The sequence below is a fragment of the Dermochelys coriacea genome, chromosome 14 (assembly GCF_009764565.3).
Source record: "Dermochelys coriacea isolate rDerCor1 chromosome 14, rDerCor1.pri.v4, whole genome shotgun sequence".
Classification (NCBI taxonomy): domain Eukaryota; kingdom Metazoa; phylum Chordata; order Testudines; family Dermochelyidae; genus Dermochelys; species Dermochelys coriacea.
In genome coordinates this window covers 6,998,928-7,025,395 of record NC_050081.1, presented here as the reverse complement: position 1 = coordinate 7,025,395, position 26,468 = coordinate 6,998,928, and the positions used below count along the sequence as shown (strand labels likewise).

The 26,468-nt window shown below is 42.7% G+C and overlaps 1 long non-coding RNA gene across 1 annotated transcript; it reads left to right on the top strand.

The window, feature by feature from the left end:
- Positions 1–1,806: 1,806 nt before the first annotated feature.
- On the top strand, positions 1,807–22,790 carry LOC122456582. The gene is made up of 4 exons (XR_006275527.1): positions 1,807–1,971; positions 7,330–7,334; positions 11,297–11,301; positions 22,781–22,790. It is a non-coding gene; the product is annotated as an uncharacterized LOC122456582 (long non-coding RNA).
- The last annotated feature ends 3,678 nt before the right edge of the window (positions 22,791–26,468 follow it).

Sequence of the window (26,468 nt, the reverse complement as noted above, 5' to 3'; positions counted from 1 at the left end):
AACGAGAGAAAACAGAGTCTAACTTTTAAAATCTCTGATGAGAAGTATAACCCTTTGGTGGGCCTAAAGCATTTGGTGTCCAGGCTCCCTGTGGCCCCAGGTCAGGGCTGAAACTGGACATCTCATGCCTCTGTTAGGAATTAACTGCTTCCTTGCTTGGGTAAGTGTGGGGGCATGCATGCCTCTTCTCAGTCATAAATTGCTAGGAATTTCCCTCCCTTTCAGTCTTTATTGCTTAACTCTACAACTGGTTCATATGCCAGATTCTTGGTTCCCAAAAAACAGTCAAACACATATCTAAATATATTCCGGATTCGACTTTGCTTTCTCATTTTTTTTAAACCATTCCTTAGAACAACAGCATACAAATTTAATGTGTTTAGAAGACTTCAAGCCACTTCCCTCTTGCTTAATTTTGTAACGTTCTATCATAAATATTTGATGGCATTTTTTAACCTTTCCTTAAAACAACAATCTATATTTTTCATGCACAACTAAGACCCTCAGCAAACTTTATCTTACATGTATTTGTTGCTTGATCTTTAGCATCACAACACAGTAATTTAAAAAATGGATTTGGTTTGCCTCAAGTAGTTGCCAACTGCTATGTGTTGTGTATTTAGCTATGTAGCTGATACACCTTTGTTTTCTGTGTACTGAAACCTTACACTTTTGTTTTCAGAGACAACAGGTAGCTATTTGTGTTTAGTTCAGGGAAGACTGACAGAGGACACACACAGGCTGTGTCTACATTAGGAAGACAGGAGTATTCTGGACTCAAGTTTACTAACATGAGGTAAAATCCTAGTCAAGACAAGGCAGTCTGTAGTTTTCACATGAGTTACCAGATCGAGTTAAAGACTCTAAAAAAGGAAGAAGAGGGAATTTTCTGAATTGTGTGGTTCTATTTGCTTTTGGGACCTGTTGAAATGAATGGAGTTGTACCTGCTCACACCAAATCTGGTCACAGTCTGGAAAGAATTTTCAATAAAGAAACACAAAAAGTTATCCTCTCCTCTCCCCCATGCACAAACACTCTGCTAACAAGAAAAATCTGTTGTGTGTAATCAGTGTGTTGCCGGGCTACAGGATGTGATATTTGCTATATGCACAACACAAAGCTTTTCTACCATGATGCTCATGCAGCACTGACACCCCCTTCTATTCCTAAACCCCCTATCCAAAAACGTTTTTAAAGATTTTGCTAATTAAAAAAAAACAAAACACCTTACCCGAAGCAGAATTTTGACCCCATGAAGTCCAGTAGGGACTTTGCTATTGTTGTCGCTGTCGCTATTATGTAATACTACAGGTGGTGTACTTGTGGCACCTTAGAGACTAACAAATTTATTAGAGCATAAGCTTTCGTGAGCTACAGCTCACTTGATCGGATAGCTCACGAAAGCTTATGCTCTAATAAATTTGTTAGTCTCTAAGATGCCACAAGTACTCCTTTTCCTTTTGCGAATACAGACTAACACGGCTGCTACTCTGATACAGGTGGTGTGTGGCAATACAGAACTCTAAGATGGATTGATAGATACAGCATAAAGTTACAGTGCCTTATATACAGTCATTAAAGCCCAGGCCAAGGCCAAGAAGAGAAAGTGTTATTTTGTTTACTTATAACATGGCCCTCAGGAATGCACTTGTCTATGAACAAGACTGAAAGGTCTTGGAAACTTGGACTTGCTTCCCCTCCTCTCAACCCATCCATCAAGAAATTGATTCCTGTACTCTACCTAGACAAGGGTCAGATTTTGCCAGCCTGACTCAGGTTGAGTAGCACACATAGGAGTAGTCGCACCCACTGTTCTCTCTAAGCTGTGCGTGTGTGCGCGCATACACAGCTCCTAAACCCTGCACACATGGCAAAACACTGCATGCACAAAAATTTGCACACAAGCACAACACTTTGCACAGAAGAAATTTTTTGCACACACGGCCTGTCAAAAATTAGGGGGAACATTGGTCGCGTTGAAGTCACATCCCACAAGATTTACAAGAATCTCTGCTATGCTGGAAATAAGACATGGGCTCTTTGGGCCTATCCATTAAATAAGAGCTGCTCAATGTGAATATGGGTTGCAGAATCCAGCCTTAAAATGCTCAGTTCAAATTCCCAGGCAACTAATTTTCTGCCCATCTCTTATTGTTGAGCATTCTGCCAGCATTTTCCACTAAATGCCAAGATGTTTAACCTTCTAACCCTCTAAACTCAGTAGCACAGGCTGTGGGGATCTGTTGTCAGTTAAATTCACCCTAGGCACTCACTGGTACAGCTCCCCTCTTATATATTCTTTCCTGCTGTGTGTACTTATCCCCGCATTGTAAATGTGCTTTCCAGACTAATGCGAACCATTGGTTATTTTTAGGTATCAAAGACATTTTTCTCAAGATCTTTCTTCATTAATTCACTAATTCACTTTTTTGTCTTGATACCAGTTACTCCATTTTCTTTATCCGTCTCTTAACCTTGATGCTCAAAAGGCATCAGCACAGATTAGCAAGAAGTTTGATAGCTGCTGGAGAAATGCATTTCATGTTTTCCTGCATCATTTCCTGCATCATGCTACAATGATTTGCTCTCATGGCCTCATATTTAAGTTTGGCTGGTAAATAGCCTGCAATCACTGAAGAGCACATAAAACAATTTAGGATTTTTTTCCCTGTTTTAAAATAAATATTAAGTATAACACAATGCAATAAGAGACAAGCTACAAACATCATGCAAATTCTAAAAGACTGGCCCTTTAAATAATTTGCATAATTAACTTTCCCTATGAGTTGATCAATAAGTAGGAAAGAATCATATGGCTTGCTGCTGGGAAATTCCCAAATGGGAGTTAGGCAACTAAATCCCTTTGAGCATATGGACCTAAATAGGATTAGGAATTCTTGCTGGAGTTCATCATGCTCCCATTGACATCCCAATGGCAGTTTTGTCACTGACTTCAATGGAAGCAGCCATGGGACTGTTATCTTCATTTGGATTTTTAAAGATACTTCTCAAGAGACCCAGTAATGTAGAGTCCATCTCTCAAGACACCAAGGGTATGTCTACATTGCAGCTAGGGGCGAGGCTCCCAGCCGAGACAGAGAGACATGTGCTAGCGCACTAAATATAGCTGTGTGGACACTGTGGCACCAGCAGGAGCTGGGCTAGCCACCCAAGCTTAGACCCTCCCTACCCCTGTGTTTGAGTTTGGTTGTCCAGCCAAGCCTCCACCACTGTTGCACTGTCCATACAACTATTTCAGTGTATTAGCGTGAGACCCGCTAACACAAATTCTATCTACCTGGGCTGGGTGGCTGGCTCCTTGCTGCAGTGTTGACTACTTCAAGAGCCACTGAGAGGTTGATCTATCTATGGGAAAGCTGTCCAGTGCTGGAAAAGCCATGCAGGCCAGAGAAAAGTGACAAAATCACGGACTACGTCTGCTACCCTTTCACATACTGAATAGGACCTTGACCCTCAAGCAGACAAGGACTGCTCAGCGTGGGAGAGAGTGACACCTGGCAGGGCTGGTCTCTCACTAAGCACCACAGCACTGAGATAAACCCAGAGACTGCCTGTCCTCTCTAACATCTAGATAGCCAAGACATAAGGGCCAATAGATTCACCTGCATGGTAACTACAGGGGAAGTTTGGTCCATGAAGACAGAGTTTTCCTTCTGGACTGGGGAAACGAAGCTGGCCCATTCACTTGTCAAGACTTGGAGCAAACAAGGAGGACCTTTAATAACTATGCTAAGACAGGTGGGATGAAGGATTGCTACGCTCTTGTCACTCTTCAGTGGAATCATTACATTCCATTTCTTGTATTGTGGGGGGTTTGTGTATCTAAATCAAACAAACACACACATAAAAATGTGAGTTTATGCTAAGCAGAGTGTACTTGTCACCTCACCTCTGCCAATCACCAGATAAAAGGAGCCATTATTTTAAGACCCCTGCCGATATCTGTATGTCTTTGTGGCACTACTAATTGGAGCACCCACTGTGCTGGCTTTTGAAAGGCCTGGTGTCTGTGTCACACAAATATTTCTTCTTTCCAACATGTTTAGATAGATAGATATGTGGTTCCAGGTGGCTCTAGATTGCAAGACTCCTTTTGAAGATTTCCCGGCGCAGTGTCTTCCAGAATTGTCCTGCTCTGCATCCCATCCCCCGGCACCAAGAAGGATGCCAGGTTGATGAGGTATAAACCAGCATGACTGGCTGCCCAAGTGATTTAGCATTTGACAGCTTCCACCTGCAGCAATAAGCTCAATCAGATAATTAATACCAGCCTTTACTACCTGCGCCACTAGAACTGCTAGGGAGAATAGGGTTGTTTTTTTAAAAGCTTTCATGTGGTTACTGGGGCTTATGGAAAAAAAAACCCCAACACTCCCCCGGTAGCTGTCTGTACAACTCCCTTTGTCTTTTCTTCCCCCCTACTTTTGGGCTTTCAAGTCATTTAACGTTTCGACATGGCGCTGGGAGAACAGAATCATCACAAAGATGTTTGAAAACCTTACAAAATACATTAGCAGCAGGGCTGAGATATTTAGTTGCTTTGTTGGGTTCGGTTTCTTTTTGTAAGTTATTTCCCAGGGAAAGCTCAACACTGGGATGCAGCATCTGACTTTCCAGGGAGAAGGTTCCAGTCTTTTTTTTTTTTCCCTGACGTGCACTTTTCCAGCTGGGGTTCACTGAGACACAAAGAGGTCAGTGACTGGCCCAGGACTACAAAGCAAGCTGGTGGCTCAGCCCAAAGGAGAAACAGGAATCTTCCTCCACTATACACACACACACCCATCCCTGCTTTGCCTCCCAGTTCCTTGGTCTGAATCACCAGACCACACAGATTCATTCTGAATCTTCTGGGGATTTCAGATTGACTCCAAGTGAAAGGTTTTGTACCCAAGCTAAGCACATGGCCATATACACATATAAAAAACAACAAGACAACACGCACAAGCACAACACGCAACATGAAACCACACCCACCCACACAAAGTGACGACACCACCCACAGAGACCCACACACGCTGTGAGAAACAGATTTTGGTATTTAGAGAGCTTGATGCCCTGGTTCCTATTTTATGTAATGATTCTTTGTATTGGATGTGTTATGTTACATGGATTCGGGATCTATCTATCTATCCGACCCAGCTAATGTGGGACACTGGACCGAATCACTGCACCCTTCTTCTCCTAGGAAGCACTGTGATTCAGTGTAGTTGCCTGCTGAAGTCAGGGCCTCAGCTGCCCCTTTTCCAGATACTTCAGGGTCCATCCTCCTCTTACTATTTATCCTCCCTATTCTAGTCTGTTCGGGTTCTTATACCATGCCCATCACTGTGGTATCAGACTCCCTGGTCCACCCTTTGCATAACAGCACTTCATTAGCTAAGATATTTAAAGTGAAGGTCTCTAATCCTGCTCTCCATGGGTGCCCAAAACTCCCATTGACTTCAGTAGGAGACTGGGGTGCCCCAGGAATGCAAGATTAACTCTTAAATCCCTATTGCAGATCTCCCCTGAGTAAGACATGTTATAGCTAGACAGGGCAGGCCAATGCATGTTGACATACAAGGTCAAATCATGACAGGATGTGAAGGCATTTGCTGCCCTCCAAAATAGGATTGAGAGAACAGGGGAAAAAATATATGTGTAAATGGAGAGCAACCTTCGTGCAGAGCTTCCTGAGAAGTGTAATGACGGCATGAAGGATGCACATCGCACGCCACCATTTATAAGATAATATACATGATCACTAGAGAAACAGAGAAGTTGTGAGGAAGAAAAACAAAACAAATCCAGGACACTTTGCTTGTGAGTAATACTACAGAACCTCAGAGTTACGAATACTAGAGTTAAAAACTGTCCAGTCGGTCAACCACACATCTCATTTGGAACCAGAAATATACAATCAGGCAGCAGGAGAGACAAATAAATAAATAAATAAATAAAAACCGCAAATAAGGTACAGTACTATGTTAAACTACTAAAAAAAAAATAAAAGGAAAGCAGCCTTTTTCTTCTGCATAGTAAAGTTTCAAAGCTGTATTAAGTCAATGTTTAGTTGTAAACTTTTGAAAGAACAACCATAATGTTTTGTTCAGAGTTCCGAACATTTCAGAGTTATGAACAACCTCCATTGCCGAGGTGTTCATAACTCGGAGGTTCTACTGTAAATTAAATTAATAATAATAAATAATAAACCTATCTAGTATTTTTTATCAGTAGATATCAAAGTGCTTCACAGTCTTTAATGTATTTATCTTCTCAACAACCCTATGAAGTTCCAGACTAGTGACCTAAGCACTGGAAGTGTTTCCAAAAATCACAGTGGATAATTTCAGCTCAAATCATTTAGAAATCTGGTAGATAGACTGCCACACACTAAACCCAATCTTTCTATGCATCAGACTTTTCCCCACAGGTTCCAGTAAACATCCATTTTCTCTGTTACAACTTGTAGCGGCACAACTTACTCTCATTGGAGTATTTGGATAAGCAGGCTGAGAACTAAAGCAAGAATTAGGTTTAGAGGACCTGGAAGAAGTGCATCATAGCAGGAGAAAATGAGATACAAAGACAGTGCACATGTGCCAATATGAGAAAAGATCTCTGAAACAGACATGGCCAGATGACTGGAAAGGACTTATGGAGCCTTGTTGTAGGCATGTTGGTGCCAAGATATTAGCGGGACAAGGAGGTAACATCTTTTATTGGACCAAATTCTGTTGGTGAGATAGACAAGTTTTCAGCTTACACAGACCTCTTCTCCAGGTCTTGTCAGAGGAGACTCGTCTGGGAGCCTCATAGTTCTGGGGTGCTCAGATTGGGAGACTTGAAAGCAGGTGAGCCACAAGGGAGCCCATAGGAGCTGTGCCAAGCTTGACAGTGATGTCTAGTAAATCATGAGCCAGGCATATTGGTACTGTGACCAGGTTGCCCAAAATGTACGAGCAGAAGGAGTATTCTAAAAGTCCCCAGTACATGCTTCATAGATTTAATAAAATTTTAATACCAGAAGGAACCATTATGATTATCTAGTCTGACCGGTGTAATAGAGGCCATAGAATTTCATCCAGTGATTCCTGCATCAAGCCCAACAACCACAGGCACCCCCTGGAAAAAAAATAGCGGGTCCAGCCAAAGATGTCCCCCCCCAACACTCCTCAGCTGATGGGAGAGGGCAGGAAGAGGCAGAGCCAAGGCAGGACATTGGGGGAAGAGGTGGGGTGCAGCTCGGGCCTCGGGGCAAAGCAGAAATGGAGGACCCTCAAGGAGAAGGGCAAGTCAGAGCCTGTGCCAACAATGCATTGAACGAGACTGTGTATTTTAGAAAGACATCCAATCTTGATTTAAAAAAACTCCAAATGATGAAAAAACTACCACTTCCATTGGAAACTGTTTCTCTCATCAATTACCCTCATGGTTAAACATTTTTACCTTATTTCCACCTTACCCTTTCCTAGTTTCCAGCCACTGGATCTTGTTTTTCCTTTGATAGATTAAACAGCTGTTGAGTATCAGATCGGTATTCATTACTGTGGAGAAAGTGGTCATCTGCCATCCCTCAAAACAAGAACAGGGTGATTTCTCAACAATATAATCCAGGGAAGCAGATGTCAATATTGCCGTCTTGCAAAAGACTCCAGCTGAATGTAGACAACACACCTGCCTTTCTAACGTACGTTTCTAAACATAAGTATGGAAATCAAAATCATTCTTTAAAATGGAAAAAGAGAGGAAGAAAGCAAGCCAATGTGTTGAATTCAGCGGTTGTGATAGGGTTTACCATACCATAGAATTTCATACAGGCTTGTTGGATTGCATGGATGATTTACTTCCCCACCAGCTTTCAAGAGGAGGAGCAGCTCTCCGGAAAGTATTCCAAATTCACAGTGAGCTCAGTGGCCCCTGTCCAGGTCTATGGAGAGATGGCACCAGTTCAGGAAGAGTGCGGACACTGGTGCTGCAGCTATGAAATTATCAGACAGCCACAAATCACAACTTGAGAGGGGCTGTCTGGACCCGAGCACACAGTTTGCTAGTGACACTGTGAAGCTGTCTCCTTTTCAAAGCCAAGCTTAGCAGTTTAGTAACATGACGAAAGCCGGAAATCCAAGTCTAAAGGAATTTTCCTACAGTTTTGTGATCAGAAAGAAATATGAAGGGTTTAGTCTAGGAATAGAAGAATTTTCACCACTGCACATCCCAAGAAACAGAGAAATTATCTGGGTTTATGCCAAGTTAGGGACAAATTGTGATATTCTTATTCACATCAAGTAGTACCCTACTCCACAAGTTGTCCTATTGACATTGGTGGGAGTACTCAAGAAGTAAGTTACTATTCTGCATGTGTAAGGGTAGTACAATCTACTCCTTAAAAAAAGGAAGGTATCACTCAGGAAGGGCAGAAGAGCCTATTTTCAGCTCTTGTGGATAAAGCGTTCTATTCTGAAACAAAACTAGGCTAATTCCTGTGGTTACATAGTGGATCAAATTGGTTTTTTGAATCAAAAAGATGTTGTACATTTGATCTGTCAATCAGATTAGACTTCATATTTACTAGACATTTTGGGCCAGATTTTCAAAAGTATTTAGGCAACTATAGAGGGGTGGGATTTTCAAAAGTGCCTACATGAGTTAGGCACCAAAGCTGTTTAGGTATTTTGATAAGCACCGGTTTGTATCTTTAAGCACCTAAATACCTTTGTAAATCTGGTCCTATAGCTACAGTTACACCACCACTAATTGAGTTCACATCACTGAATCCTCTACTTCAAACAAGTTCAGCCCTTTTCTACAGACATCAGCTTTGAAAATACAGGCATCATCCTCATGCCCAAGGCAAATCATTCTACTGGGAAGCTGCAGCTCCCTTGCAAGCTATGAAGCAGCAGTGAGTCACATCCAGGAACATGTCAGAAAGTTAGTAACGCTTATCCAGAAAAGGATGCTGTAACAAAGCAAAATCATCCATCACACCCTCACTACAACAGCTTTATAGCTGTGAGGACCCAGCCTGGCCATTACAACAGAAATATAGCTTACAGGTTATGCTGAGACCAAGTGGCACTGTGGTCCAGTGTTCTGTGCTTAGACATTTGCATTTTTATGTTACATAGATACAGGCTCTTAGTCCGCTCTCACACTGGTGCAAATCAGAAGTTATTCAGAGGATGCCCACAGAGTTATACCATCTAAGAGACAGAATAATTAGATGCAGAAAGCCTGCAAAATAAATAAATAAAATGCAGAGTCCCAAGATGGAAATGCCCTAGGTCATGACCTGGCTTAACACATGCAAACAGCAAGATGCTGCTTTGTAATTGGTTGAGAGCAATGGACTATACAGTGATAGCTGCAGACATATTTGTCTGGCTTTGGTGCAATGATTTGTGAGATCACTTTAAAGCAGAGACAGGCTGGAGCTACAAAATTTGGATCTGGGTTTCAAACACCCCAGAGTGCAAGGAAGTTCAGATCTAGGATTTAAATCCAGTTATAAAGAAAGAGAGGGGCCATAAGCAAAATGCAGATTTGCATTAGGATTTTAAACAGGAAGGTTCAACTGTATGGTATATGTGGTGTTGGTAGAAGCCCATCCCAAATTTAAAGAATCTGTTTTCTGGCTGCAAGAAAAACCCCACAAGATTAACAATATGTGCCCTGATATCATGGTATGGGTGAATTTACCTGACACTGGCTATTACTGGGCAGCATGCTGTCTTTGAATCTTGAACCATTTTTGCTGATGCTGACCACAAGAGCCCAAAGGAACAATCTTTCCCTCTGCTTGAAGTGAGAAGCTCTTGATGTTTGTCATCAAATCCTGTGCTCCTAAAATAAAATGGAATCTCATAAAACTAGGCTGGAGCTCACTGGAGTAGAGAAGAGAATCACATGGGCTGAAATAGTGAGGTCACTTAATCAGGGATTGTTTTGTTTGGCCAGTGCTTTTTGTTTTTCCACCCACCCTGCCATTTTCTCAGGCACCCGCTGACTCTATCCATTGGGCCAGGGCTGGCCTTAGAGAAAATGGTGCCCTGGGCAAACTTGTATTTTGGCACCCCGGCTCCCATGGGTGCGGTGCCCCCCCCCGTCCATTGCCCCTGACTCCCGTGGGTGCCCCATTCCCCCTAATCCCTGCACTTCCCTCCTGTACCCCAATCCCTGCCTCCTCCTATACCCCAACCGCTACATTGTGCTCCCTTTGCCTCTAACCCCTGCGCTCCCCCTTCACACCAAACCCCTGCCCCCTCTTGTACCCCCAGCCCCTGCACTGTTCTCCCTTCATCCTGTACCCCAACCCCTGCACAGTGTTTCTTTTGCCCCAACCCCTACACCCACCCTTCACCCCTGCATCCTCTCCTGCACTCCAACCCCTATACCGTGTCCCCTTTGCCCCAACCCCTCCTGCACCCACATTGCTGCTCGCTCTCCCCCTTGAACACTGCTCCTCTGTGCACCCCTAGGGGCCAGTGACAGGGGGAGGAAGGAGCGACACCAGGGCTCCCTGCATCCAGGTCACTGTCCCCACCTGGGCTGCATAAGGGGAAAGCAAGAGAGCAGCAGTTCCTGATACCTCCCAGCACCGCCCAGGTGGGGACAGTGACCTGGATGCAGGGAGCCCTGGTGTCGCTCCTCGCTCCCTCCCTCACCGCCCCTTAGGGGGGTGCAGAAGAATGTGGGCAGGGGGGAGGGGAGAGCAGTATCTGTGTGTCACCATTTGCCCTCCCCAGCCCCCACATTCCTCTGCCGGGAGGAAGCAGAGAGAAATCTGGACAACCCCCATGTGGCACTCCCCAGGGAGCAGTTTCTAACACTACACCAGCAGTGCACACCTCTGTGCTGCAGCCCAGCGCCCTCTTGACCACCAGGCGCCCTGGGCAGCCATCCAAGTGGCCCACCTCTAAGGCCAGCCCTGCACTAGGCAAATGAAAAACTAGCAGAGAACCAAAAGGGAGAGCTCCATGCATTCCCAGAAAACCAAAGCTCCTTGCCATAATTAAAATCTGGTGTAAGGAGGTTGAGACCCCTGATCCACTAAGCAGTAGCTTATGTAGTGAGGCTCCCATCCAGAAAGGGTTGCCAAGTGATTCACACTTAGATCATTGTCATCGTCTTATTGTTACAGATTCATTCATAACCATCTGCTATAGCTGCACCAAGGAAAGACTCACATTAGCTGTAATGGGAACTGGATCAAGCCCTAAATTAGTTAGTCATGTCAAGCCTAGAATTCAACATATCAGTACTTAGAACTCATCCTAAATCACAGGGTTCTAGATGTAGTTCATACCCCAGCATTTTTGAGGTCCGAGTTCCATTGTGCTCTGGCAAAATGCAAATTCTGCGAAGTGTGAGTCTTGTCTGAGGTTTCATTTTCTTCCCCTACTCATCCAAAAAGCAGGATGGGAGTTACTTTCAAACAAGATCCCATTTACTTGGAATTTGGTTTAGTTTTATTCCATTGCAGGGAAAGTGTGTTTTTAAAACTTGAGATTTTGACAAATGATCTGGAGGTTTCTCAAAACTCAAACTTCGCTGGATTCTTCTATTACTACACCCCCAATGTTAGGAGTGTTTGCACGTCATCAACACTAAGATGGGACCTCCGCTCTTTTACTGAATTTGTGCATCACAGACCTGATCCAAAGTCCTTTGAAATTAATGGGAGTCTTTCCATTGATTTCAGTGACCTTTGGATCAGTCCCAAGGTGCAGGTACCATACTGATTACATGGCTGTAGGCAGGAATATTCCATGTACGCTGTAGTGGACACATTTTACTTTTCTGGCAGTAACATTTTTTATGGCAAATGGCATGATTTCTTTGTTCTTCATCAGGCCTTCCACGTACACATCACTGGATCTTTAACTGCAGCTGCTACGGTTAGTGAACAGACTGAGTGTCCTGACTGTGTCTACCTGGGGGAGATTATGTCTTATACCACAGACTAGAAATGGGCAACAGCGTGCCTGGGAAGTTTTATACTGATTAATACACCCGCAGGCCAGTTCCCTGCCTGAATAAGCCATGTTAATATAAAGCAAGGACCAGAGACCCTCTTTCTCTTCCTCCATTACAAGAACCAAGAGAAAGGTACAGTGCAACACTCTTCTTTTATTATTTAAAAAAAAACAAAAAACTGAAGACCTTGCAGGAGGTCCATATGCACCTCGCTGTGGAAAAGGCAGAAGGCTCCAGAAGTAGACCAGTCACTGAGCCTGGCCTAGAGAAGACTTTTCAGTAAAAAATAAAACAGTACAGAGTTTGGAAAAAGAGGAAAAGATCTAAATGTCAGTGGCTTTTTATGCAGTTCTTTTCACAACCGAGCAAGCAGGTTAGATGGATGCCAGGTTTGTGTGAACGTTCGTGTTCCTGGAAACATGTCAGTGTGTATAGAAGATGGTGCGGTATTTAAAACCATCTGGGAACATCATTTTAGTCTTGCTTGACTGAGAGGAGAAATGGAGATTCCAGCATACACAGAAATGAGAATGAAGACAATTGACAAATGTTCAGAACATCTGGAGAGCCCAGCACTGCACTGAAAGCCCAAGAACATACACTGCAGCTCTTCACAAGAAAAGTAAATCCTGACTCAGAGGACATGCTTCATTCCCAGACCCAGCTTTGACACCTACGGGCCAGCTAGCCAGCCAAGTTCACATTTTAGCTTCTGATAGAAATGGTTGGCAACTAATCCTTTCCCAGGGCTTTGGTACAAGTGGAGAAACTGCCTTTATGAGTTGTCAGTTTTGTTTTTTGTTCCCATGATAGGACTAGATAATTGTAATCAGCAGAGTTTCTCTTGCTTCTCTGTCAAGTTACCATTCTGCCTCAGAGGATGAGAGCCAGTCCAGGGGGCAGGGTACATGCTGATCTCTCTCACTTCAAGTTAATAACCAACCTTCCTTTGAAACTATATGCATTGCAAATCTTCTGAGTTAGGGCAAATTGCTTTTTTCTCCTTGGTTATACACACTGAGGGAAACACTGTTTACGATGCAAAAAAATAAAGGAGACTGCATGGAGGGGAATATTGGGAAGTCACATTTAGTACTTTAAAAACAAAACAACCCCCACCTATACCCCAAAACCCCCAACCCTTGAGGTGTTTATATAGAGGTACATATGTCTATACCAGTAATAAGCCTTTGTGTGAATAAAGCTAAATAGCCAGTTACTGTATTCAGCAAGAAAAATGGATCCTTTGAAGGCAGGAGGTCTATATGCATCATCCCAGGGAAAAAATATAGTGTTATTGTTAAAACAAGTGGCTGTTCTAGTCCCCTGACTTCCTAAGGGACCTCATCTTCTCTAAGCATCTGTTTCCCTACCTACAACAGCTAGGAGAGGTATTATGAAGGTGAATGGATTAATGTTTGTAAGTGCTTTGAGATGCTTAAATAAAAAGTGTCATAACAGAGGTTAAAGCATTATATTAATGGTGAATTATTATTATATTTTGTCATTCTATGCAACCCTACACGTGATGATCTCAAAGCACTTTACGACACTAATTAATGGATATTCCAAGCTTTCCATTTGGCTTGTTTGGTTTTTAACCTATCAATCAAACCAACATGCTGGCCTTTATATATCAGGAGCCAAACTTGTCCGACATCCAGGCATCTTCAGATCCAGTCCCATCTCTCATCATAATTGGCTTGCCATGGAACTGACTCTGCTTTAATTACGTGCAAGAGAGGAACAATGCCCGAGCTGTAATATGGGCTCAGTCCAATACTCCGTTTCTGAGAAGGGAAAACTCAGAGTCCCTGAAGAGGAAAGAGGCGGTGTTGTGGTTTCTGGAAGGAGAAATTTAATATAAGAGTTTAGAGTAAATAAATTGCAATTCCATTCTTATGACTAGAGTGTGAGACTCTACAATCCCAGTTACTAAGAGTGAAACCCTGCCCTTCATGAGTGCAACTGTGCTGGGGGTGGGATGCAAAGTGAAATCAGTGGAGGGTCCAACACTAGGGTCATCGTGCCAAGGGAGGGTAGGCTAGACGGGGATGGCGCAAGCATAGAATGCTAGCTTGGAGTGCACTTTGTTGCTCATTTGAAAGGACAGTGTGGACTCATGGCGAACGCCTGCCACTAACTTCAGAAAGCTGCTAGCTGTCTGGAGACATGGATGCAGCCTCTATCCAGCACACCATGCTTCTGTGGAGCGGGACTGCTGCTTTCCCGCGCACCGTGAGTGGGGTGGGAGAGACTGCCACAAGGAGCAGGGACGGCAAAGATACCTAAACCCTTCTGCACTCACATATCAAAGGGCAGGATTCAGCCCTTCAAGTTCTCCTTTGTCGCATCACAATTAGCCTTAAAAAGCAAGCAAGCAAAATAACCCACGGCAAACATCTCAGCCATAAAAGATCTGTTTCAGAGTAGCAGCCGTGTTAGTCTGTATTCGCAAAAAGAAAAGGAGTACTTGTGGCACCTTAGAGACTAATTTAGCCAAGAAGGCCAATGATTTAAAATCAGGGGCCAGCTCTGGAAACTATTGACCCTGAATTGTAATTTCCTGAAACTTAAAGATTTTCTCCATTGTAAAAGCTGCTTGAAAAATCCTCTCTCTCATAATCAGAGGCGTTCTTTCAGCACGGCCCTACCTAACAATTATTCAGGGAAACATTATGTTGACATTGCTGTTTAGAAAATAAGAAAAGGTTTTTAGAGAGAGAAACATGACCATATAGGACTAGTGAATGATTAAAAATTTAGATGACTGCCTTTGAAACAATAAAAAGCTTTGGAAGCTTCTTAATGAGCAGCTATCAGAAATAAAGCATTTAAAACTTCAGAAAGTGCCTCTGTGGAAATTTCATTGTCTTTGATGCTGTAAAACAACTGCAGGGTGGATTCATTTCAAGTTCTTTTTAGCATACTGGTTGTTCAGAAATATTGGGAGATATCTTTCTTAGCAATATGTGGGAAAACAATGTCTTGGTCGCTTTCATTTATCTGCAATTTGACAGGAGTGCAGTTTATTAACTTGAAAAGAGACAGATACATTATCTGAAACACAGAGAGTATAGTGGGTATTGCCTCCCTTTCATACCAGTTGGGAGTCCATGACACTTTGAACTCGCTCACCATTAAACGCCTTCCTGAGTTGTTGAAGAGGCCTTTAAAAAGGGAGCCGGTGCATTTATGATGTAAATTCGTTATTTTGACACTCTTTGAAATCTGTCATATTCACATCCAATTTAATGCATCACAAAAATTCTTTTCTTTTAAAATACTTTTAAGATTTCAAAGCCATTTTTATGTAGAAAAACTATTGTTATACCTAATATATCCTGAAAGTGTTTTAGCAAAGGAACTTCTATTATTCTGTTTTAAATCATGTCAGGTTTTTAAACATGTCATTTCTTCAAATAAGCTTTGACCACGTTATCTTCCCCCCATTAGTTAAAGTGCACTTGATTTCCATGGATAGAATTAGTTAGAGTATACGCTAGGTTATCATCATTCACATCAATTGAGATTCTTGTGGATTGTATTCGATCAAGTAATTTCATACATACCTAAGATCCTTACAGACCTGCAGGCAGGCAGATAGATACACAAACAGGTGTTCTGGTTTGGAAATTTGAGAGCTTAACTAAAGCAGGGAGCATTTTAAAATAATATGTGCTGGTGATGAAATGTAACTGCTTTTTTTGAGGGGAGGGGAGAGATATTCTAAATGCGTGTATATATCCAGCATCCACTGTTCAGTTTAATTCTGACCAAATCCAAATCTCATATATTTCAGCTCAATCTTCAATCCAAACAAACCTCCTCAAGTTCACTAATCCTTATTACACTGTGGATTTTAGCTGTACCTGCACTTCTTTATCAGTTTGCAAGATATTTTCAGCTTGTACAGAGGTCTCCATGAAGCTCTGCTTCAAAGTGGCACACAGGGGATGCTCTGTAAAGAGTTTCAGAGAGTTGTTTACAGATGACTTATCACCATGAGGGAAGAAGGGCGCTGGGCAGAGGGAACAAATTTCTCCAAAGGGGTGCAGAATCATCCTAATCTGGAGAAGCAATCAAATAAGAGTTTCAAAGATCTCCTTCTACAAAGGAGAAAATTAATCTTAGTTATTAGCTGTCCAAAATCAGTGACAGTGTTTTGCAAAACATAGAAATAGGTCTGTTATACCTGGAATCTTACACTAAACAGTGTGAGTGATATTTTATATATGTCCTCAATGCAATATAATACTAGTGACTGGGTTTCAAATGCAGTTTATATTGAGTGAGATAAACTAGGAGAATCATTACTTTGGTGGTATTTAACCCTATAATGGTGGGGAAGGGGACTAGCACTGATTTTATAAGGTCACAATTATTTCCTTTGTTGCTTGGCTTTGTCATGGTGCTTTCACATATTTCTCTCTTCCATCACAGGGAATGATATTTCAGGACTTAAAGGGTGGAAAATTTGTAAGCCAAGTCCTTCCCCACACTCTGATCACCTGCAAGCTGCCAGAGGCTGAACGTACAGATGTTTTATATGTCGTCTCCAGGGCAGAAATCCTAATTGGCCTTAGGAAAGAGCTATTGGGGGCTAATCATCTTATAATTAGATCATCGTTCCCCTCTGCAAAGGTAGAATATCATCCCCTGCTGGACGTCATATCAGATATTACCCTGATACTACACTTGATCTTAGCCAAAAGGCCATTAAATCTCACAACTTGAAAAAGTCAGCTTGATCCTTGAAGCAGGGACTCCTGCAGTGCTCACTAACCTCGCGGCCTGGTTGGGATCCTCGACAGAATGCATTTCTGCTATCATTTTCCCAAGTTTCAGATTTCCGGCTGGCATGAACAAACCCTTGGGTTGCATGAGAAAATACTTTGAAATGATGCCTAATTGACTTGGGAACAGTTCAGAATATAGTATGCCACATAAACCACCACAACATCAGTTCAAGGGAGAAAGGATGTCCCCATGCTTGGCTCAAACTACAGGGTATTTCCTTCGCCAAAAGCATTTTAATGACACTTAAGTATAGGTTTATTGTGGCAGAAAGACAGAACCATTCCAGTTATTGATTTTTCCCACACAAGGAAACTTCTGTAACACAGCCCATCCAGTTAAATGTCCTGAGGTTCATTACACTAATTTAGCTGACTTAACAAGCCTTATCATATCGCTTCTCTTTTCTCTGCATTCCCACAGTACAAGGCATGTTTCTGTGGTCTGCAATAGTATTATTTTCATTCAGTTTGTTGGTGTTAAGCTTAGTCCCCAAGCTCTGGACTCCCTATCATTCTTCTGGGGTTTGTTTGATTCTCTCTTCTCTCCCTCCCTTTATTTTTTGCTAATTGGCTTCCACCATTTATCTCTGATGGTAATTATAGTGCCCCCTTGGCAGAGAAGAGACAGGACCCAGTTGTTATGAGTATAAATGGGATACTTCATAGAGGTGGCTGGACACAGAAAGACCCTGTGGTTCTCTTGGTCTCTCTAGTTCTGCAGCTGATTGCAAACAGACCTAGTGTCACCAGTCAAGGTCTTACCAATTTCTGGTCTAGAATACACACTCCTGGAAGGGGCTGCTGACTATACTACAGCATCACCCACGTGGCTAAGCCCAATGGCAGAGAAAAGCCACAATCTCCTCCCCACCTACCAACCTACAATGACGTTCAGTAGTGGGAGAAGTCTTGAAAAGCCAGCCTCTAGTGCAGGGGTCCCCAAATGTTTTTGCTTGCAGCCCCCCCCTTGCCTGGTCTCCACCCCCCTGGGAGCGGGGCCACGGCCAGGCACCGTGGTTGAGAGCATGGCCAGGGTCAGGCACCGGGGGCCACGGCGAGGAGCGCGGCTGCGGCCGGGCATCAGGGGTAGGGCCACGGACAGGCCAGGAGCAGAGCTGGGGGCAAAGCGAGGCTGGGTGGTGATCCTTCCCCATACCCTGTGGGGGCTGGGCTGGCCTGGCCTGCACCCCCATGAACATTCCTCTATGCCCCCCTGGGGGTTCACCCACAGATTGGGGAACCACTGCTCTAGTGTTTGGAGTTTGTGCCACGTCCAGTGAAGATGTCAGGAGAGGCCTTTGGAACACAGGATCAGCTTGTGGATTACAATGGTCATGCCGGTGTGGTACATATGGCAGGTGGCTAATGCTGACCCTGAGTGTTAATACCTAGCATAGTCCCTCACACCTGAATATCACAAAGCACTTATGTCTTGGTCTCATAATTTAGATATCATAAACAGGCTTGCCTGAATTCCTGCTCCAAACACCTCGCACTCTGAAGAGGTTCTAATGCAGATCTATAATGTGTGGCTGTGTCTTCTCCTTACAATGAACTAAAGCAAACGCCAAAGATCTGAAGAGATATTGGTTCAACCCGGAACAAATTTAGATGTAGGTCTCACCTTTGCCATTCAAGCTCATTGTAATGATATGGTTACTTGCAATATGCTGTGGAGAGTTCCAGAAAGGGTGTGGTCCCTGGTAAGCGAGGGAGAAAGTACTGGAACTTGAACTGTGTGCAAGTCTGTGTCTTGTTGCAGTTGTTTTGTTCAATAAATTTTGTTATCCTGTTTAAGAAGAGGACACACACTCTTTTTAGAGTTTGGTTCTAAAATTTTTTTCACATTCTGGCATCTTTCTTATGGTCATGCAGAGTAGCCCATCTGTACCACAAGCCTAGCTGATCACTTAAATTAATGGCCAAAAAGTGATTATTAATTCTAGATGCCTCAATTTTTGGCCACCCAACTTGATACATTTTTAAGGGGGCTGATTTTCAGAAAGTGCTGAGTATCCACCCTCTGGAGACCATGCCCCTTTAGGGGGCTGAGGTTGGTTACCTCAGAAATGGGTCAACCAAAATCACTTTTGAAAATCTTGGGCAATTTGTTAATGAATATAGCTATTAAGGGGCCCCCCTCCTGGAGTAAGGTCAGCAACCCACATAAACCAGGGGACCAGTCATTGGATTCTGTGAGGCAAGAGCAGCACAGGGTTTCATGATGAATCTGGAAGAAGTGATGTTGCAGTGTGTGCCAATACAGTACAACATCATGGCTGGGAACTGTTCAATGAAAGTTCACTACCTGGGCATGTAAAGTGTCACCATTAATAGCAGCTTCCGTTATCAACCGTAGCCTCTTATCTCCCACTTCCCATGAAACTGTGGAGATTTGTTTATGAATGTCAGAGAGAGAGAGAGAGAGAGAGAGAAACATGTGTTAAGCCACTGTGATAAATCAAAAGGAGTACTTGTGGCACCTTAGAGACTAACAAATTTATTTGAGCATGAGCTGTAGCTCACGAAAGCTTATGCTCAAATAAATTTGTTAGTCTCTAAGGTGCCACAAGTACTTCTTTTCTTTTTGCAAATACAGACTAACACGGCTGCTACTCTGAAACCTGTGATAAATCAGACATACAGTAAGAGAAAGGAGGGAAACTGAATGAAAGATGAAAGCAAAATATTTTTAAAAGCCATATTTAAAAATCCCTCTGAAACATTCTGTTGATCACAGATGCACACACAATATTTATACCTCAGATGAAGCCAGTAGCAAGCAAACAAACTTTCTAACCATTTGCAAATATCACTATTTGAAATACTCATGAAATGGGAATTTTATCGTGTGATTCCCCTGATAATTCCAGTCTGTCTAATCAATTTTTCTACCCTGCCCGCTACCCCCCAACACACACACAAATAGAAAGTGTGGAGGTGTATTCAGTGACATAATCATGAATGGGCAGCTACGGGAACGCCCCTGCCAGTGTGATCTCACATGCAAGGTCATGCTATATGGGGAACACCATTTTGAGAATAAAATGGCATCCCGCACATGCCAATATGCCATTCCAGCACTATGCGGCCCCACTACAGCACAGGATGTATTCAAAAGCCACTCCCCAAGAAGGAGCTGTCCCCAAGAAAGCTCGGCCATGAAGCCCCCTCTGGTTCAAATGAGAAGGGTTGTTGGCTCAAGTGCTTTGGCCGATGGTAGCTGCCACGCACAGTATCACACAAGGAGAGAAGCTGCCCCTTAGATAGCCAGGCCTCAAACCATGTAGGGCTTGGTAAGTTGAAGTCACCATGTTCTGTGCAAGAAACCTCACCTAAAAAGGCAGGCTGCTGAATTCAGTGCTACCTGCAGCTTCTAAATGCTTTCTGGGGAAGTGCCGCATAGAGCATTACAGCCAAGCAAATCTAAGAGGGATTGTTCCAAGGGAAAATCCAGAAGAACCAATACTATCCTGCAGCTCTATATCCTACTTAGGTGATGATGTGTCTGGATCCAAGGTTCTGTACTTGGCAATGTCCTTTTTTGGGTTGATTGAACAAATCAAAGACCACTACTCATTTAGGACAGAGTGACTGCCTTTTGCTTATGTATTGCCCAACTGTGTGAAAGGGCTTGCTGCCCCAGCCATGTCATGTGCATGTAATTTCTGAAAGAATCCAAACTAGGCAAGATCAACAAGTGTCGATAGAGTATGCAACCCTAGATGGAAAGCAAGCATAAAGCCTTGCTAAGGACCATCCTGGCATTAGGATATTCACCAAGACATCTTGATATGGAAGTTTAACTGCACTAAGGGCAACTCTGAAAGAGACAATTCTGTGCCATACACTCAGCATATATATTCTTATTGCTGTTTCATGTTCTTTGAGTTTCTCATCTCCTCACCCTGCCACTGCATGCAAATTGTGTGTGCATAGTCCAGCCCTTCTTGAGATACCCAAAATTCAGCCAAACAAACAATGCAGCACATCTTTTGTTAATATCCATTATGTATTTGTTGCTATTTACCACCTGCTTTTCCATGCACTGAAATAAACTTCTGATGCAAATCCTCCTGTTAGGATAGCTGAAAACAATTTAAAAAAAAAAATCAGAGGGAAAAATAAAAAAACAGAGGAGCAGCTAAACATGACCCAGACTGAAAAAGAAAAAAAGTGAAAATGTAGCTCTGGATTGTAAAAGTGGCATCCACTACACAATGAGGTCTCAACCCCCACTTTTATTTGTTTATGAACAATCTAAAGGAAGCTTTAGCCCAGCAAAAAACTCCCCCATGAGGAACCTTGATTTCTATTAGCTAACAACTAATTTTTCCTAAATGCCACTAGCATCTGGCTCTTTTGATCTGCATTCATAGTCTGCCCCATACATAAATATAAATGCCCTGTAATTTTGATTCGAACACAGGCCACACAAAGAACAGTGATACTCCAAACTAACTTGGCTGTCAGTTTATTCATGTTACAGAGGAATAGTCTCCATCTTGAATAGGTTTCAGAGTAGCAGCCGTGTTAGTCTGTATTCGCAAAAAGAAAAGGAGTACTTGTGGCACCTTAGAGACTAACAAATTTATTAGAGCATAAGCTTTGAAGTGAGCTGTAGCTCACGAAAGCTTATGCTCTAATAAATTTGTTAGTTAGTCTCTAAGGTGCCACAAGTACTCCTTTTCATCTTGAATAGATTAGTGTTACACATTTATATAGCACCTTTCATTCAGTAGGGTCCCAAAAAGCATATATAAACATACCATTGGGAAATTTTTGTTCTCCGAAGCTTGAAAACCAATATTTTGTGTTCAAATACCACAGTGAGGAGTGTATTATAGAAACGTCAACCTGCTTGTGCACAGGCACTGTAACACAGGACATATGTCCCAACAGTCCTGGTCAACTTTAGATACAGTTGGAAGAATCCCTGAATATCTATAAAAGTTGATTACATAGACCTTGCATTGGTGTAACCCGAGTACAATTTGGCCCTGAATGCACTGTGATTACTCCACCAGGCATCAAAATGGATCCACCCTAGGAGGGAACATGTCAAGAGTTGCTGGCAGAGGATGGCTCACAACAGATTTTGGGGAAGGGAAGTAAAAAATCAACCAGCCACCTATAACTTTTTCTGTTTCGCTGTATTTGATAATATATAATCTTAGCTCTCCCCAGCTTCTGAGCTACTTTAGGACTTGAGCACTTGCCTCAAACAGAAGCCTGACACTTAGGGACTTTTCCAAAGCCCACTTAAGTCAATGGGTAGGCGCTCCTTGAGGTCAGTGGACTTTGGATCAAGCTCTTTGAGACTGTGGTCTCATTTACATAGTGCTTACCACTTGATTCTCTGCATTAGATTTGATTTGACTTTGTTTGAATGCTTTCCTGGGGTTTTAAATATTACTCCCACTAACAGAAGGAGTCAATAATATATGCCGAATACAGATGGCTGTTTTCAACATTTGACTCTGTTTTCTCTTTATGGTGGATATAGGATTCCTGCTGATCTAACTTTTCAAAGAGCAGAAAAATATGTGAAAAATTTTATTGAAATGTCTTTGGCAGAAGAGCCTAAAGGATGCTGCAGTGTGACCTAGGAGGGAAGGCAGAAAAAGGCTATTTCAGAGGCAAAGACAAGTTTCAAAAAATGCCCTATCCACTTTTACATTCACTGCTGTTAATTCTGCAACTTCCCTTGCATTATGCCAGCCATTAGATGGAGGAGAACATTCCTTTTTGGTGAGTGTTAAAGTCCCTGCTTCATTTCAAAAATCAAGGAGGGCTGCTTAAGAATAAAAGGTGAGCCCACCCTGTTTTCAGAGATGGCCAATGCATGAAGGTAAAGCCTCAGCAATAGCCAGGAGAGGCAACGCATGTGCTATGCAGGGGTTCTCAAACTTCATTGCACCGTGACTGCCCCCTTCAGACAACAAAAATTACTACACCACCCCCGGGGTGAGGGGGCTGTAACCTGAGCCTCACCACCCAGGGCTTCAGCCCCAGGCACTGGAACTTGGGCCTCAGGCTCCAGCAAGTTTAAAGCCAGCCCTGATGACCCCATTAAAATGGTGTCCCGACCCACCATTTGAGAACCTCTGTTCTACTGTATTCCCTTTACCTGTTCTACTAATGTAGTGTGGAAACAGGGACAGTGGTCAGAAGTAAATCAGCAACAAGGCAAAAAAAATATCTGGAGTGAGTGAGTGGGAAGGAGCCTTTAGGGTATTCTTTATGGTCAGAAGGCAAAGATCTTCTGTATTACTTGTACTGTGACAAAGCCAGTGAGCGATATGAAAGTTATGCTCTGGTTTGCATTTCTAATCTTGTTTGTTTTGTTCCTGTATTGTGCATCTTTCCTTTACTTTCTTCACATGCGACTCACAGAGCTACCCAACCACAGACAACTCTACAAAGTCCTTGGATCCTGTTTTCTTTCTTTAAGGAAAAAGATTTGTCTTCTGGGACACCAAACTCATTTCATAGTGAATCTAAGCAGGCTATAAATGATATAAAGCCTTCACCCCCAATGGAAATACTGATGCTAGTTTAGACTTTAAATATTTATATTTTCTCTTCTGTCATCTCAGCATCAAAAATGCTAAAGAAAGATATACATATGCAATATATAAATACAGCCGTACAAAAGCTGGCATGCTTTTCTGATTTGTATGGGTTTTACAACAATATTTGACCCACTTTCCAAGCTACACAGTGATGACTAACTGCAAAGGAAGTTTGACATGAATAGACAGCACACTGGAAATATCTGACATTCAAGCAGTGTTGAATAATTTTGCTTGGACACTTAAGTCACATGATATGTCTGTGAAGAAGACCTGTTTAGTTGTGTTGGGAGATTCTTCACATCCTTCTCAGAAATCTGAGGATTCACACACTAATTCCCTTAATGAGCATCCATGATCAAGTTAATCCCAAGTGTAATATGACTGAAATTACACCACCTGCTGAAATTGGCACCTGCATCACAATCATCCACCTTTGTCTGAGTGTTAATACCATGCTGATCGCTGTAGCATCTGATTGAAGGACAGGATAGGAGTCCTGCACAGGCTCACAATTCTGAAGAACACCCATCCATGAACCCCGCCATCACAGAGGAGGAGTTTTTGGCTTTTAATCTTATTTCTGTTAATTCTGCAGTAATCACTTCCTCTAGCAGAATGTTGCTATCTAATTAAGGGAACATAATTCTCCATTACCCCAGTATTGATATTCAGTTTGCTCTCCTTTGATCTAGGGGAATCTTGCTGGAGTTCAAAGATGGCCGGGATTTGTGTTTTCACTGTTTGATCCATTTTTATTTATATATATTATATTTTTACCTCATTCACATACTTTATGCTGCTCCACTTTTACTTTAATCACGCAGTGTGATAACTACCATCTAGCTACCTGCTCTTTTTTCATTCCTTCTGGTCTCCCACACTCTCCTGTTCATACAGTTCCAGCCTGGGATGTAAACTTTTATCTACCTGAAAATGCCAGGGGAAGCGTGCTATTTCGGTAGCTTTAGTACAACAGGAATAGTAACTCAAGTGCGCGTCAACAGCAAAGGTTTATGGACCAGATCCCACACTGACAATCTACCTAGAGTCACTCTGCTGAAGCCAGTGGAGTTAAAGCAGTATAACTGGGAGAACAATCAGGCCCATGTCACTGTTGTTCATACAGAAACAGTGGAAAATGCTGCCCCTGTTATATTCTCTTTTGGGAAACAACACGGGAGACATTGCTCCCATAGGCTATTAAAGGGACACTGCCATGAACAATGGATTGCAAAGCCAACCTACCTGGAAAGTGTTCGAAGTCCTTTCCTAAAGAAGAGATCGAGCCAAGTCATGAAGTTCAGATTCGCAAATGGATCTGAGCCCAGTCTTCGCCAAAGTTCAGGTCTGGTGAAGACGTGTGTTCTACTTCAGCTCATTATAAGTGGAACTGTATGATGATGTCAGCTCCAGAACTGCATCAGGATCCACACTTCCCTGAAACTGGAGTTTGTTCACAGTTGTGTTCTGGCTCAGCCTATTGTTCAGACACAAAGTTCTGATGCGGAACCATCCTCAAACGTCCTTGAACGTCCTCAAAGCTCAGGAAGGATTGCCGAGATCTGGTGTTTGGATCAAGCCCATTTTAAAGATGGCAAGTGTTTCATCTCAGTTTTGCTACAGTGCAGAACACTTCTTCCCATGCCCAAAAGTGCCATTCATTCTATTTCTAAACATGCACATCAGTGTGATATCTGAGATTTCAGTATAAATACCTGGAGAGAAAGATGATTTGATTGACTTGTGAGGGTTTTTTTTGGGTAATGAAAAATAGGGAAAAGAGATTTAGTCTCCCTGTCCACCCTTTTCACATTTAACATAAATGGTCTAGGTAATACTTAGTCCTGCCATGAGTGCAGGGGACTGGACTAGATGACCTCTCGAGGTCCCTTCCAGTCCTATGATTCTATAAATGGGAATAGGGATTTCCCTCACATCAAATATTAGTCTTTAGCTGCAAAGCCACCCAGCCAGCTACCCCTGAAAGATCTGCTATTTTTTTCCCCTCTTGTCCCTTCCATCTCCTTCTCTTTCTCTCCTCCAACTTCCCTCCTCTGCTAGACCATTCATTTTAAGGAAGAACTAAAGCAAATAAATGACGATTCAGCTAGCCTCAGAAATGCAGTTTTGGAAATGAACATACACCTTGTTTTTAAACTTGCATGTGTCTCACTGCACATGGGTTCACCTTCCTCCAAGCTAGGACAAGCTAAAAATTTTCCTGCAATGCACAGATTTCTGAGACCTCTCTCGGACACACGCCGTGATCTTGTATTGTGCATAGGGAACTTTGTGGATTTCCTACTACAATCTCGCATCTTCTATCCATGCCTCCCAGTTCTGGGAACTAGGTGAAAGTTCCTCAACGTCAGCCTCTCCTCTCCAGCAGGCACAGACTGCAAATCCTTTGTGGCACTAGCTCAGGCAAGAAGCAAAGACAGAAAAGTCTGGCAGAATTTCCCTTACTGCCGGGAAGACCTTCAGGTGCGTCTCCTTTACCAATTTCTTCACTTAGGACCAGGACTGGTGAAGGCAGGTATGTATTTATGCTCAGATTTCTTTATTGTTTCCCCAATTCCAGATTTTTCTCTGGAACTTCCATGTTTGTTCATGGGAAATGAAACTCTCTATTATAAAATTTGTCAAATGAGACCACCCAAGTGGCTGAGGGGAGAAGATTGAGGGGTAAGAAATGCCTTGAACACCATTTTCTTGTTGATGGCTTAGAAAGGGAATTGACTGTTATTGTCTCCCTTTAAATATGTTCTTTATGAGGAGGTCATGTAGCAGGCACATCATTTTCAAATTACAGCCATACAGATAACATGGAAACAAAATATATGGAGTTTTTCCAAAACAGAGGATGCACTTTCAAAAAATATACCGTACAGTTCGTTATCCCAGTCCTCAAAATACAGCATGGAGCTTTATTCAAACAGGACTACATATAGTTTAAGCCGTTCAATGCTTTATTTTGCCAATTATTTTATTGCCAAGGGGTGTCTAAGCTTAATCAACCATTGGCTAATAACTTGAAAATGTAATCAGCAAGGCCCATTGTTTAAATAGCTACATGGAAAATTGGGTTTGTGACTGGGATTTGCCAAAAAG